Raw genomic sequence first — 13,302 nt, 5'->3', positions numbered from 1 at the left:
AAATCCTACAACTTTCATTTTGATCATTTTTTTAAGATAAAAATCTGTTGATAGAGAAACGTGCACATCAATGCGTATATAGAAAAAAGAACATAATTTGAAAAATCCTGTTTTCGTGTTTTTCATTCCAAAAATAATTTAACCTTTTTGAACTAACTTTTGACTTCATAAAAAATATTTTCCAAGTATTTTAAAAGGTATCTAGGTCCAAGAAATTAACCTAAGAGTTCCATGCATCCATATTGAAATTGTTTGAAATACTTACATAAAGACTTCTTAAGACTTTGACATTCTAAGCACTTAAGTCTTCGACATTCTAAGCACTTAAGTCTTCATGATTGTCTTTCTTTGAGTCCATCTTGTCTTCAAGCTTCAGTATACTTTAAGCTTCATCAGATTTTTCCATCTTTGAATCCAAGCTTTTCTTTCTTCAATTTTTTTTTGTTTCATCATGGGTCAAGCATAATCTTCATGTGAGCTTCTTTACAAATACTTAAGCTTGATCCTTTAGAGACTTTATCAGTTATAAAAAATTTTGAGCTTGATCTCATTTTATGAAAGCTTTTGAGTCCTGAAACGTATCTTAGCAAAACATGTTAAGATCTTTTGCTTTATTATCATCAAAACAAGAATCATAAGCCTTGTTAGGCCAACAAGATATGACTTGAAGCTCTATGGAATGTATGTGATGTGTTCAATAAAATATTTTACAATAACAATTATATGATTTTTGCATGAAAAATATGTATGATAAGTATGCTTCAAAGATCTAAGTCAAATAGATGATCTTTATAAAAATATTTATATAATAAGTGTGCTCCAAAGATGTAAACCGTATTCAGTATTTCTCCATAAAAGATTTCTCAAAACTATGTATTTTGGAGATTTTAGGGTTTGCTTTCAAGTAGTTTTTGCACTAATAAAATAAGATGAAATATTTGAATAAAATATAAAAGTGAAAACTTTCAAAGATTCAAGCTTTAATAAAAAAAATTTTCCCAAAAATATTTTTCAAGTAACAAATATAAGAAAAACTAGTAGTCTAGCTCCCAATAAGGACTTTAAATAAAAGAATTTGAGAGAATAAATATTTTGAATATGATGATTGAATGCTCAAAAATTAAAGCTTGTTTTAGCAAACCTCAAGAATAAAGATGCTTGCAAAAGATGTGAATGAAAGCCCTTTGATCTTTAAAATCAACGTAGAGAATGCCCAAAAGTGTCTGAATCTGATAGAGTGTAGGCAAGAGGTCTAAGAGTGTGCAAAACTACATTTTAGGGTTTCTAGGTTCGATATTTATAAGCATGATCGCATATGGGTGTATCTTGACCGTTGGATCATTAAAAAATATTTTTGTTAATAAAAAATATGCCCGTTGCGCTCTAGAGCGTCAGTCTGCCCGATAGACTCATCGACGAGTGGATACATTCATCACCGAGTGTCCTTCATCGATTCGTCGACGACACTAGGGAATTCGTCGACGAGGCATTGACTGAGAAAAGTAGTGTCTCGGTATTTACTAGTGAGGACGTATATTTGTCACCAAGTGGCCTTTAGGCATTCGTCGATGAGGTCAGGGCACTAGTCGACGATTCCTTTGTTTTTTAGCTATATAAGTCTTCTAAAATGCAAATCCAATCCTAGGATAAATGTATTTGGATTTTTCATGAAGTGCATGATTCCTAGGGTCAATCTATTGATCATTTTGAGTTCTCAATTATATCTTATGAAATATGTAAATACAAGTGAAACTAAATACACATTACAACTAAAAATCTAAAGTATCTTCATCCTTTTGCTCTTTTAATTTCATGGAATGTGCTAGGTTGAATCTGCTTCAAGTTCCTCATGGCTTCCATAACATTCATATCATCCGTGTGCACTAAATAATGATCATGCTAAAAGGCTTAATGCACAGATGAGATAATTGTGTATTATCATTATCAAAACGGGATTGAAGTCAAAAAGTTAACAATTTCTCCCTTTTTGATGATGACAAACACAAGAGAAAAATGCATAAATTTCAAAATAGACATTGTAATTCAATTATATCCAGATATCATTTTGCTCAACAATCCTTTTCCCCTTTTGGCATCAACAAAAGGGTTAAGCTTAGTGTAAAAAAAAAAATCTTAGCTTTAAAAAAAAACTCCCTCGTTTTGAAACAATTTTTACTTAACTCAAAAAAACTCTCCCCCTTTTTGAAAAACTTTCCCTTTTTGGCATTGAAGCTCATACAAATAGTATAACTGGCCCTTAAAAAAAATTAAAATGACATGTTAAACATAGTTGGACCAGAAATGTCTACAAACCATTTCAATTTTAAAGAACATATCACAAGACCCATCAAAGATTAGAATTTAAAACATATGGAAAATGATAGCAAAATAGTAGGTTTGAGCACGATTTTTGTCTAACTAGTTCGCATGCATTTTCATGTTTATTCAACAAACCAGTAATGCTATGCCTCAAAAAAAATTTCATGACATAAATGTGTACATTTCTTAATGATTATTAATAAATACTGGGGACAATGCTTGTTAAAAAAAAACTTTAATATGAAAGATCAAGAAAGCATCATTTTTCTGGTTAATTATTTATGAGCATTCCAAAAAGAATATAACTAGAAATATTAATCATATGGATCATAAATATAGACAATTTAAGTGCAAGATCATATGGAAAATTTGGAACCTTTGTGGCAGAGTAAAATATTTTCATTTAATATTTATAGAAAATTTATCAGACTTTAATGCATATCTAAGCATACAAATATTGATGAACATAACAAGATAGGAAATAATTTTCAGATGCTCCCATATGAGTTTGAATACTTGCTTAGATGAAATGAAATGCTTATACTTATCAAGGATCAATTTCACTGATAATTTCAAGTCGTATATGCAATCATTTTAAAATATCTTAGACCAACTATTGCGATACCATGATACACATGAGTTCTTTATGCTTTTTCCCTAGGAATGGGGCTTAGCTCCTCTAAATATTTTCAAGCAGGCATTATCGAATAAGAATGAGGATAACATTTTCATTTTGCATTCACTCATCCTTTCAAAAATATTTTAACATTTATTCTATCATAATCATCTTATCACATGGTTTTATTTTGAAAAAATTTAATGAAATTACAGCAGCATGCCATCTGTAAATTGAGTTTTTTCCATAAAAACATGTACCTTAAATCTGGTTGTTTTTTTTGAATTTTTAAGTCCGATCCCTGGTTTTGATTATGACAAATCGCAAGTTACTTATGTGTGTATTCAGTACTTGAAACAAATTTAATACTTTAGCGCACACATAAGGATGAGATGGAAGCCAGAAGGAACATAAAGACCATATCATCTAGCACATTCCAGGGAAATCACAAGAGCAAAGAAGATTGAAGACATTTAAATTTCATTTGTATTGCATTTTGTCTTATAATTTGGTTTGTAATAATGCATTTGCATGCATGATGTGAATGACAAGATCAAAACGACTGTAGACAAATCCTAGGGACCAAAAATTTTCAAGAAAATCATTTAGGATGAAATACAATTTTACAAAGGTCAACCGACGTTGGACTTTTAGGGTCAAATTGAGGGCTAAAATTGTACCTCTGAGTAGCCCCAATCAACCGAACCAATCTGGTAATAACCAGCTTGGTCGACCGAATACATTGTTGGCTAAAAAGGCTAAGCCTCGGTCGACCAAATCCCTAGCAATATAAAAGCCTTGGTCGACTGAACCGGTCAGAAGTCAACAAGTTGACTTTTCACGGTCGACCATTCTAAAATGAGCGTATCGTCCTTGGTCGACTGAACCGGAACGTGTCTGACCCCCAACTATTCGGCCGACCGTTTGTGTAGTTCAAACTGGCCACAGTCAATCGAACCATGTGAGTGGTCAACTGAACCTTAGCCATGATCGACCAAACCCATGAAGGGGTTCAAAATTGCCTTTAGACGGTTGACCGTATCTACAGTTCAAAAGTGTCACAGTCGACCAAACTCAACAATATGGTCGACCGAACCCTGAATACGGTTGACCGAACCTCTCGGGTTGGTCAGATTTTTACCGTGGTGAGGTTAAAATTAATTAAACTCTATTAATCTTTTTCCAAAATGACCTCTATGTCCCCAACGATTATAATTTTTCAAAATCTATATATACCCCTTCATTTGTCTTAATTAGTACAAGATTAACAAAAATCATAAAGAAAAATTTTCTAAAATTTTTTATACTCATACTCCTTTTTTTGCTCAAATTCTTCCAATCTTTTCAAAGCATACTACTTATACTCTCTTACATTCCTTGTTTTAAAATCATATTTGAAGAGAGCATTTGATTAATCTTTGGGCATTTATTTTCTTCATCCAAAGCTTATACTCTCACTTGTTTTTTTGTTTTTGAAAACTTATTTTTAAGAGTTAGCTTCTTGGATTGTAAAAACCCGAATCGTGATATAGGGAATTAATTAATTAAGAGAGGGGTAAATTGGTAATTTAGCAAGCTTCATCGACGAAGCCAGAGTTCGTTGATGAAGTCTTTGTAGTTCTCAGTGACGAAGTGCAGAGTCTTGTCGATGAGGAGTGGTCGGGTCAAAGGGTTATCAATAGATATTTTCATTACTTCTCAGCTAAGAAAACTCAAATTCTCTCTCTATTTCTCTAGAAACTCAACCTACTCTCTATCTCTCTAGATTTCTTCACAGTATGTAGCGAGAATTGTAGATCCAAAGTTACCACGAGGATCAGGGAAGGATTATCTACAAGTTCTATGGATTGGATTTTCGTTTCGGGCATTCTTAGGTTTCGGCCCAAAAAAGAGGTAAGGCTCGGTTTTCAGTTTTGATTTGGTAGTTGTGTAGAGAATAGGTTTGTCAGCATATTCTATATTGTGGTATGTAGGTTTTGGAACTCGGTTTGCGGTATAGGGGCCTTGGAGTTCGGGATTTGTCATTTGGGGAAAAGGTAAGGGGATTTAGTTTATGTCGGTTTATTTTGAAATCGGACTCAGTAGAACTGTGGTTCATGGTCCTGGGTGTGTTTTGGTTACTCATTTGGGGAAATCTAATAGGTAAAAGTATGGGTTTTTCATGTAACATTTTTTCCAAAAAAGGGGGTACTGGGCTGCATTCCCTGGTTTTATTGGAAAACTTTTGGTATATTGTGTTATGTACTGTGTTAGGGATGGTTGTGCCTTGACTTTGTTAAACTGTGTACGTTTGAAAATTCATGATTTATGGATTACCAAGTGGGTGTGGTTTGTTTGGTTATTTGAGTATGCATGGTTGTGTTTTAAAATGAAATGCAATAGGAACTGGGTTCGAAGTTGTTCCAGGTACTGAAAGAGTGTCCGGCTCTATATCGGAGGGCGTGTGTTTATCGCTTGCCACATTGGCAAGAGTGTCCGGCTCTATATTCGAGGGCGTGAGCCTTACCGGTTGATCACCGAAGGGTATGGATCCACCAGTTTGTACCGGTGCAATGCCATGGGAGCCTAGGGTTCGCCATGTGCTGGGGACGCTGTGTATCGCAGGCCAGCTTCGGGCCGATATCAGGTATTGTGGGCTGGCTTTGGGCTAAAGGGTGTGACGACACTGGGTTAATTGATCATGTGTGTGTGTGTGTGTATGCACTGTTTTGTGATAGTACTAGAAACTGCATTTAACTATGTATGTTTTGCTGTCATGATAACACTCAAATGCCACACACCGATATAACATGTATCTACCTTACTAAAAGGTGTCTCACCCCTGATGTACGTACATATTTTGTAGGTCCTTCAAGTAACCGGAACTAGCGTCCTTGAGTTTGGATCGTAGTGGTCTGTGTACTACGAGAGGTACTTGGGTAAGTACTAGGACTGTATCAGGTGGGCTTTTGTGGTTTTGGCTGACACCCGAGTTATGTTTGTATTATGGACCTGGATTTCCTTATGTATAGACTCTGGTATGGTATAGGATATGTATAGAAAGACCATTTTTTGCTACGTATATTCTATTGTATATGGATGTGTTTAGGGTGCCTGGGAACCCCATGGGTTAGGACTCTTATTCATTGTACTGTGTCATGTATGTTTTGTATGATACAGGGACATGTTAGGTTACTTATTCACCGTTGGGTCCTATTACTGAGTTCAAGGTGTGACAACTTAGTATCAGAGATAACCAGGTTGCTAGGTCTTGCAGACTTGGTTAGGCATAGCTGTGTGTACATACTAGAGCATAAGAGGTTGGATGTGGGTAGAGTTGGTTGAGGGATGTTCTGTTGCTAAACTAGGACTCGTTGGTAGTGTTTTGTGTTTTTCCTAGAATGACGATTTCAGTAAAATCATGGAAACCCATTGATGACTTTCGTGTTAGTGTAAGAGGACAAATCTGGACCTGACAGGTAATAGTTAACATGATTAGGGTTAGATAATTGTGTAAAATGTACATGTTGTAGGAGTCTTGATAGAACTCTGTTATGTTTTCAGAATGGAGCCCAAGGATAATGACCTGGGAAGTGGCTCTGAGGATACGGCGAGTGATGAGTCTTCTATTGTGCCTCGAGGACTGACGAGACAGGTCTTACGGGAGATCATGTGGAGTGTTAGGAGACGCGAACGTTCTCCTACGTCTGTGGGATGCACCATCTATAGGTTCACATGCATGCATCCTATGACATTCTCAAAGGGACATAACCTGATGATTGCAAAGGACTAGGTCGAGAAGATTGAGAGGATCTTGGAGGTCCTATACTGCACAGATAGGCAAAGAGTTCTTTATGCTACCTTCCAGTTATCTGAGGAGGTAGGGCGATGGTGGACTATCGTGAGTTTGCTGAAGAAGCAGAGGGCTGGTCTTGTGGAGATGTCTTGGAGTCATTTCAAGGAAGTGTTCTTCAACAAATACTTCCTAGCTTCTGTACATGATGCTAAGGCGGATGAGTTTTTTGTGCTGAGTCAGGGGAGTATGACGGTGCAGAGGTATGCTGCTCGGTATATAGAGCTATCCTGATTTGCACCCTATTTGATCTTGAATGGGTATGAGAAGACTCGGAGGTTTGAGAAGGGCCTGGGAAAGGACATCTACAGATTAGTGGGTATGCTTCAAATCCATGAGTTTTTGGTTTTGGTGGATAAAGCCACTGTGATTGAGACTGGTATCTGAGAAGACGAGGTGATTTAGGAGCTGAAGAAGAGGCCAGTACCTTCTGGTTTTCAGTCTGGATCTCATCAGGGATCGTGGAAGAAGAGGAACAGGGGCTCAAGTTACCGACGGAATACCGAGCATCAGGGTTCCCAGATGAGCCAGGTGGGTGATCGTTGTACCAAGTGTCGCAGATGGCATAACGGTGAGTGCCAGCCGTTCGGGGGTAACTACTACAACTGTGGTCGGTCAGGTCACATGGCTCGGGATTGTCACGCACCGAAGAGGTGTATGCCTTCTTCGAGTCAGAATCAGGGGAGTAATCAAGTATCCCAGGGAACCCACCAGACAAATAAAGCTCCAGCGAGGGTGTACTCGCTTACTCCAGTGGATGCTAAGCATGCAGGGAATGTGGTGACAAGTACTATGATGTTGCTTTTAAATAGAGCTGTGGTTTTATTTGATTCTGGTGCGACCCACTCCTTTATATATGTTAATTTTGTGAAACTGTGTGGGATGGAGACCCAAGTTATGGAAGAGAAATTGTCAGTAACCACACCATCTAGGGGTATATCATTTTGTAGGAGGATATTGGAGGACTTCCCAGTGGTAATCCAGGGGAAGCTACTACCAGCGAACCTTGTAGTATACGACATGTCAGGGTTTGATGTTATATTGGGAATGGATTGGTTATTTTCCAATTATGTTGTGATCGAATGTCGTAGGAAGGTGGTAGTGTTCAGACCTCGTGGGGAGCAGGAGTACGAGTTTGTGGGATCGTGTGTGCGTTCGACTCCATAGATTCTATCGACATTGCAGGTGAGGAGATTACTCTTAGATGGATGTCAGGGTACCAAGCTTGTGTGAAGGAACCACCGCGGGATGAGTTGAGACTTGAGGATATTCGGGTAGTTAGCGAATTCTCGGATGTGTTTCCAAATGATTTACTAGGTTTACCTCCAGATCGTAAGGTGGAGTTCGTGATAGAGTTGTTTCCTGGTAAGGCATCGATCTCCAAAGCTCTGTACCGGATGGCTTCAGCAGAACTTCGGGAGTTGAAGAAGCAGTTACAAGAATTACTGGACAAGGGTTTTATTTGACCTAGTGTTTCGCCCTGGGGAGCTCCAGTACTGTTTGTGAAGAAGAAGGACGGGTTGATGCGTATGTGCATTGATTACTGTGAGATTAACAAGATAACTATAAAGATTAGCTACCTGGTCCCTCGTATTGATGATCTCTTTGACCAACTGCAAGGTACGCAGGTCTTTTCGAAGATTGACCTACGGTCAAGATATCATCGGGTGAGGGTCAAATCTGAGGATATAGTGAAGACTGCTTTCCGTACCAAATATGGCCACTACGAGTTTCTAGTCATGCCGTTTGGGTTGATGAATGCTCTAATAGTGTTCATGGATCTTATGAATAAAGTTTACCATGAGTACCTAGACCAGTTTGTGGTGGTGTTTATTGATGATATTCTAGTATAATTGAGGAGTACGAAAGAGCATGAGAACCATTTGGGGTTAGTATTACAAATTCTACAAAAGTAGAAGTTGTATGCTAAACTAAAGAAGTGTGAATTCTGGTTGAATTAGGTGGCATTCTTAGGCCATGTAGTAACTAGTGATGGTATATCAGCTGATCGTAGCAAGATCAAAGCTATGATCAGCTGGGTGAGACCGAAGAATGTACAGTAGGTTCAGAGTTTTCTAGGACTAGCGGGTTATTATCGTTGGTTCGTGGAAGGGTTTTCTAAATTTTCTAAGCCTCTGACTCGATTGAAAAGAAAGGGGGTGAAGTTCAAGTGGACCAGTGATTGCGAGCAGTGTTTTTAGGAGTTGAAGCACAGGCTGGTTACTTCTCCAATTTTGACCATTCCTTCTGGGGGTGGTAGTTTTGTGATTTATAGCGACGCGTCTCTGAAAGGTTTGGGTTGCGTGCTTATGCAGCAGGGTAAGGTAATAGCTTATGCTTCTCAACAACTGAAGGATTATGAGAAGAATTACCCTACCCATGATCTGGAGTTGGCTGCTGTTGTATATGCATTGAAGATGTGGCGACACTATTTGTATGGTGTGCAATGCGAGATTTTCACTGATCACAAAAACCTCAGGTACTTTTTCATGCAGAAGGATTTGAATATGAGGCAGATACGGTGGCTTGAGTTGATTAAAGACTACAATTGCACCATCAGTTATCACCCGGGAAAAGCTAATGTGGCAGTCGATGCCTTGAGTCGGAAATCGGATCACGTGGCAGTATCTGCAGTTGTAGCTCAGCATCACATCAGACAGGATCTGGAGAGCTCAGGTATAGAATTAGTTTATGGCGATCATCAGGCTTTCCTTGCTAGTTTGGTGGTCCAGCTAACTTTGTTTGAGCGTATAAAAGTTGCATAGGCTAGTGATGCGGAGTTGACAGAGGTTGTGAAAAAGGTACAGCAGGGATTGGCTTCAGAGTTCAACATCTCTGAGGAAGGTGTGTTGAGTTTTGGGACCAGGCTATGTGTTCCAAACAACGATGAGATCAAAAGGATGATTCTAGAGAAAGCGCATTGTTCTTTGTATACGATACATCCAGGTAATACAAAGATGTATCAGGACTTGCGCGAGACTTTCTAGTGGAGTGGTATAAAAAGGCAGATTGCTCAGTTCGTGGAGCAGTGTCTGACGTATCAGTAGGTGAAAGCTGAACATCATAAGCCGGCAGGGCCATTACAGCCCTTAGCTATTTCGATGTGGAAATGGGAGCATATTTCCATGGACTTTGTGACCGGATTGCCGCCAGCACTTCACGGGCAGAATGCTATTTGGGTGATCGTGAACAAGTTGACGAAATCTACTCACTTCTTACCAATGAAGGTTAGCTAACCTTTGAGTAGGCTAGCAGACATGTATGTGCATGAGATAGTTAGAATGCACAGGGTGTCGGTATCCATTATATCAGATCGAGACCCGAGGTTTACTTTTCGATTCTGGACAAGCTTGCAAGAAGCATTGGGGATGAAGCTTACTTTCAGCACAGCGTTCCGCCCCCAGACTGATGGACAGTCAGAGAGGACGATACAAATCTTGGAGGATATGTTGCGGGCTTGTGTGTTAGATTTCGGCTGTAGCTGGATACAATTTATGCCACTAGTAGAGTTCGCTTATAACAACAACTTCTAGACTAGTATCGGGATGGCACCGTTTGAGGCTCTGTATGGTCGGAGGTGTCGATCTCCTCTATATTAGAGTGAGGTTGGAAAATGTCAGGTGTTAGGATTTGAACTTGTGTAGCAGACATCTGAGAAGGTAGGTTTGATCCGAGAAAGGATTAAATCAGTTCAGAGTCGACAAAAAAGTTACGTAGATGTTCGCCGCCATGAGTTGGAGTTCAAGGTGGGGGGTAAGGTATTTTTGAGGATCACTACGATGAAAGGGGTGATGAGATTTGGGAAGAAGGGTAAGCTAAGCCCGAGGTACATCGGACCAATCGAGGTTCTTGAGCGAGTGGGTCCGGTAGCCTACAAGATTGCACTACCCCCAGCACTCTCAAGGGTCCACGATGTGTTTCACGTATCCATGTTGAGGAGGTACGTGTTGGATCCTCCACATGTTATTAGCTACGAGGATGTGGAGATTGGGGATACTTTAGCGTATGAGGAGATACCTGTTCAGATTCTGGACCATAAAGCTCAGAAGCTACGTACCAAGGACATATCTTTTGTGAAGGTATTGTGGTGGAATCACGAGGTTGAGGAAGCTTCTTGGGAATTGGAAGTAGAAATACGCCGGAAGTATCCACAGTTGTTCTGAGTTATGTACATTACCCTACTTTGTATACGAATAGGTGGTTGGTCTTAAGGAGTGTGTGTATTTGTGAACTCTTGAGACGATTTATGTTTGTAACCATGGTATTCCTCCGCCATAAGTGAGGGTATGTATATGTTGTGATGAGGCTGCATTATAGTAGTCGTCGGTTTGAGGACGAAATTTTTGCAAGGAGGGGAGGTTGTAAGAACTCGAATCGTGATAAGGAATTAATTAATAAGAGAGGGGTAAATTGGTAACTAAGCAAGCTTCAGCAATGAAGTTAGAGTTTGTCAACGAAGTCTTTGTAGTTCTCAGCGACGAAGTGCAAAGTCTCGTCGACGAAGAGTGACCGGGTCAAAGGGCTATAAATAGATATTTTCATTACTTCTTAGCTAAGAAAACTTAAAGTCTCTCTCAATCTCTCTAGAAACTCAACCTACTCTCTATCTCTCTAGATTTCTTCACCATATGTAGCGGGAATCGTAGATCCGACGTTACCACAAGGATCAGGGAAGGATTCTCTACAAGTTCTATGGATTTGATTTTCATTTCGAGCATTCTCAGGTTTTGGCCCAAAATAGAAGTAAGGCTCGATTTTCAGTTCTGGTTTGGTAGTTGTATAGAGAATAGGTTTGTGAGCATATTATGTATTATGGTATGTATGTTTTGGAACTCGGTTCGCGGTTTAGGGGTCTTAGAGTTCGGGATTTGTCATTTGGGAAAAAGGTAAGGGGATTCAATTTATGTCGATTATTTTTGAAATCGGACTCAGTAGAACTGTGGTTCACGGTCCTGTGTGTGTTTTGGTTACTCATTTGGGGAAATCTAACAAGTAAAATTGTGGGTTTTTCATGTAACAGTTTTTGGGGGAAAGGGGGTACTAAGGTGCATTCCCTGGTTTTGTTCGAAAACCTTTAGTATATTGTGTTATGTACTATGTTAGGGATGGTCATGCCTTGACTTTGTTAAACTGTGTACGTTTGAAAATTCATGATTTATGGATAACCAAATGTGTGTGGTTTGTTTGGTTATATAAGCATGCATGGTTGTGTTTTAAAATGAAATGCAATAGGAACTGGGTTCCAAGTTGTTCCAGGTACTAAAAGAGTGTTCGACTCTATATTCGAGGGCGTGAGCCTTACCGGCTGATCATTGAAGGGAGTGGATTCACCAGTTTGTACCGATACGATGCCATGGGAGCCTGGGGTTCACCATGTGCCAGGGACATCGTGTATCGCAAGCCGGCTATGGGTCGACGCCAGGTATTACAGACCGGCTTCAGGCCGAAGGGTGTGAGGACACCGGATTACTTGATCATGTGTGTGTGCATGTATGCACTGTTTTGTGATAGTACTGGAAATTGCATTTAATTGTGTATGTTTTGCTGTCATGATAGCACTCAAATGCCACACATCGATATAACCTGTATTTGCCTTATTGAGAGGTGTCTCACCCCTACTATACATACATATTTTTCAGGTCCTTCGAGTAACCAGAACTAGCATCCTTTGAGTTGGGAGCGTAGTGATCGGTGTACTGCGAGAGGTACTTGGGTAAGTACTAGGACTATATCGGGTGGTCTTTTGTGGTTTTGGCTGACACCCGGGTTGTGTTTTTATTATGGACCTGGATTTCCTTGTGTATAAACTTTGGTATGGTATTGGATATATATAGAAAGACATTTTTCCGCTGCGTGTATTATGTTCTATATGGATGTATTTAGGTTGCCTAGGAATCCCACGGGGTCGGACCCTCATCATTATACTATGTCATGGATGTTTTGTATGATACAGGGTAATGTTAGGTTACTTATTCACCCCTGGGTCCCATTACTGGGTTCGGGGCGTGACATGGATTGTCCATATATTTTATTGATAAATATAATTGGGAGAAAATTTATATTAGTTATTTTTGAAAGACTTTAGCGCATATAATTTGTGCTAGGAAAGTCTTATTGCAGTTGTGCTTACACTCACACATACAGTTTTTGAAAGTTCATTTGTAAGCAAAAACCTTAGATTCTATTCCACTTTATTTGGAAAAAACATTTTTGGAGAAATATTTTTTTAGGGTTTAAATTCTTGAGCATCGATCATATATATTTTTATTTAAGGATTATTTTAGTGAGAAAATCACCATACTCACATTGAGTTTCATTTCATATCATACGTAAGGGCATTGTGCATATTGTGTATACTTCTGCTTAGTATAAAAGCATTCATTGTAGTACAAAAAATATTTCATTTGAATATTTTTGAATTCCTGACGGGTCGTCAGAAGAGGGAGACTTGCCCTGTGAATAGTCCTAGACTTGCTCAGACCTAGTTAGGAGAGCACCGGACTGGTTCAAACCCAGTTAGGAGAACTAGATGCAC

Source organism: Malania oleifera, chromosome 11 (genome assembly GCF_029873635.1).
Source record: "Malania oleifera isolate guangnan ecotype guangnan chromosome 11, ASM2987363v1, whole genome shotgun sequence".
NCBI classification, from domain to species: domain Eukaryota; kingdom Viridiplantae; phylum Streptophyta; class Magnoliopsida; order Santalales; family Ximeniaceae; genus Malania; species Malania oleifera.
Note: the sequence above shows the minus strand (reverse complement) of the source record.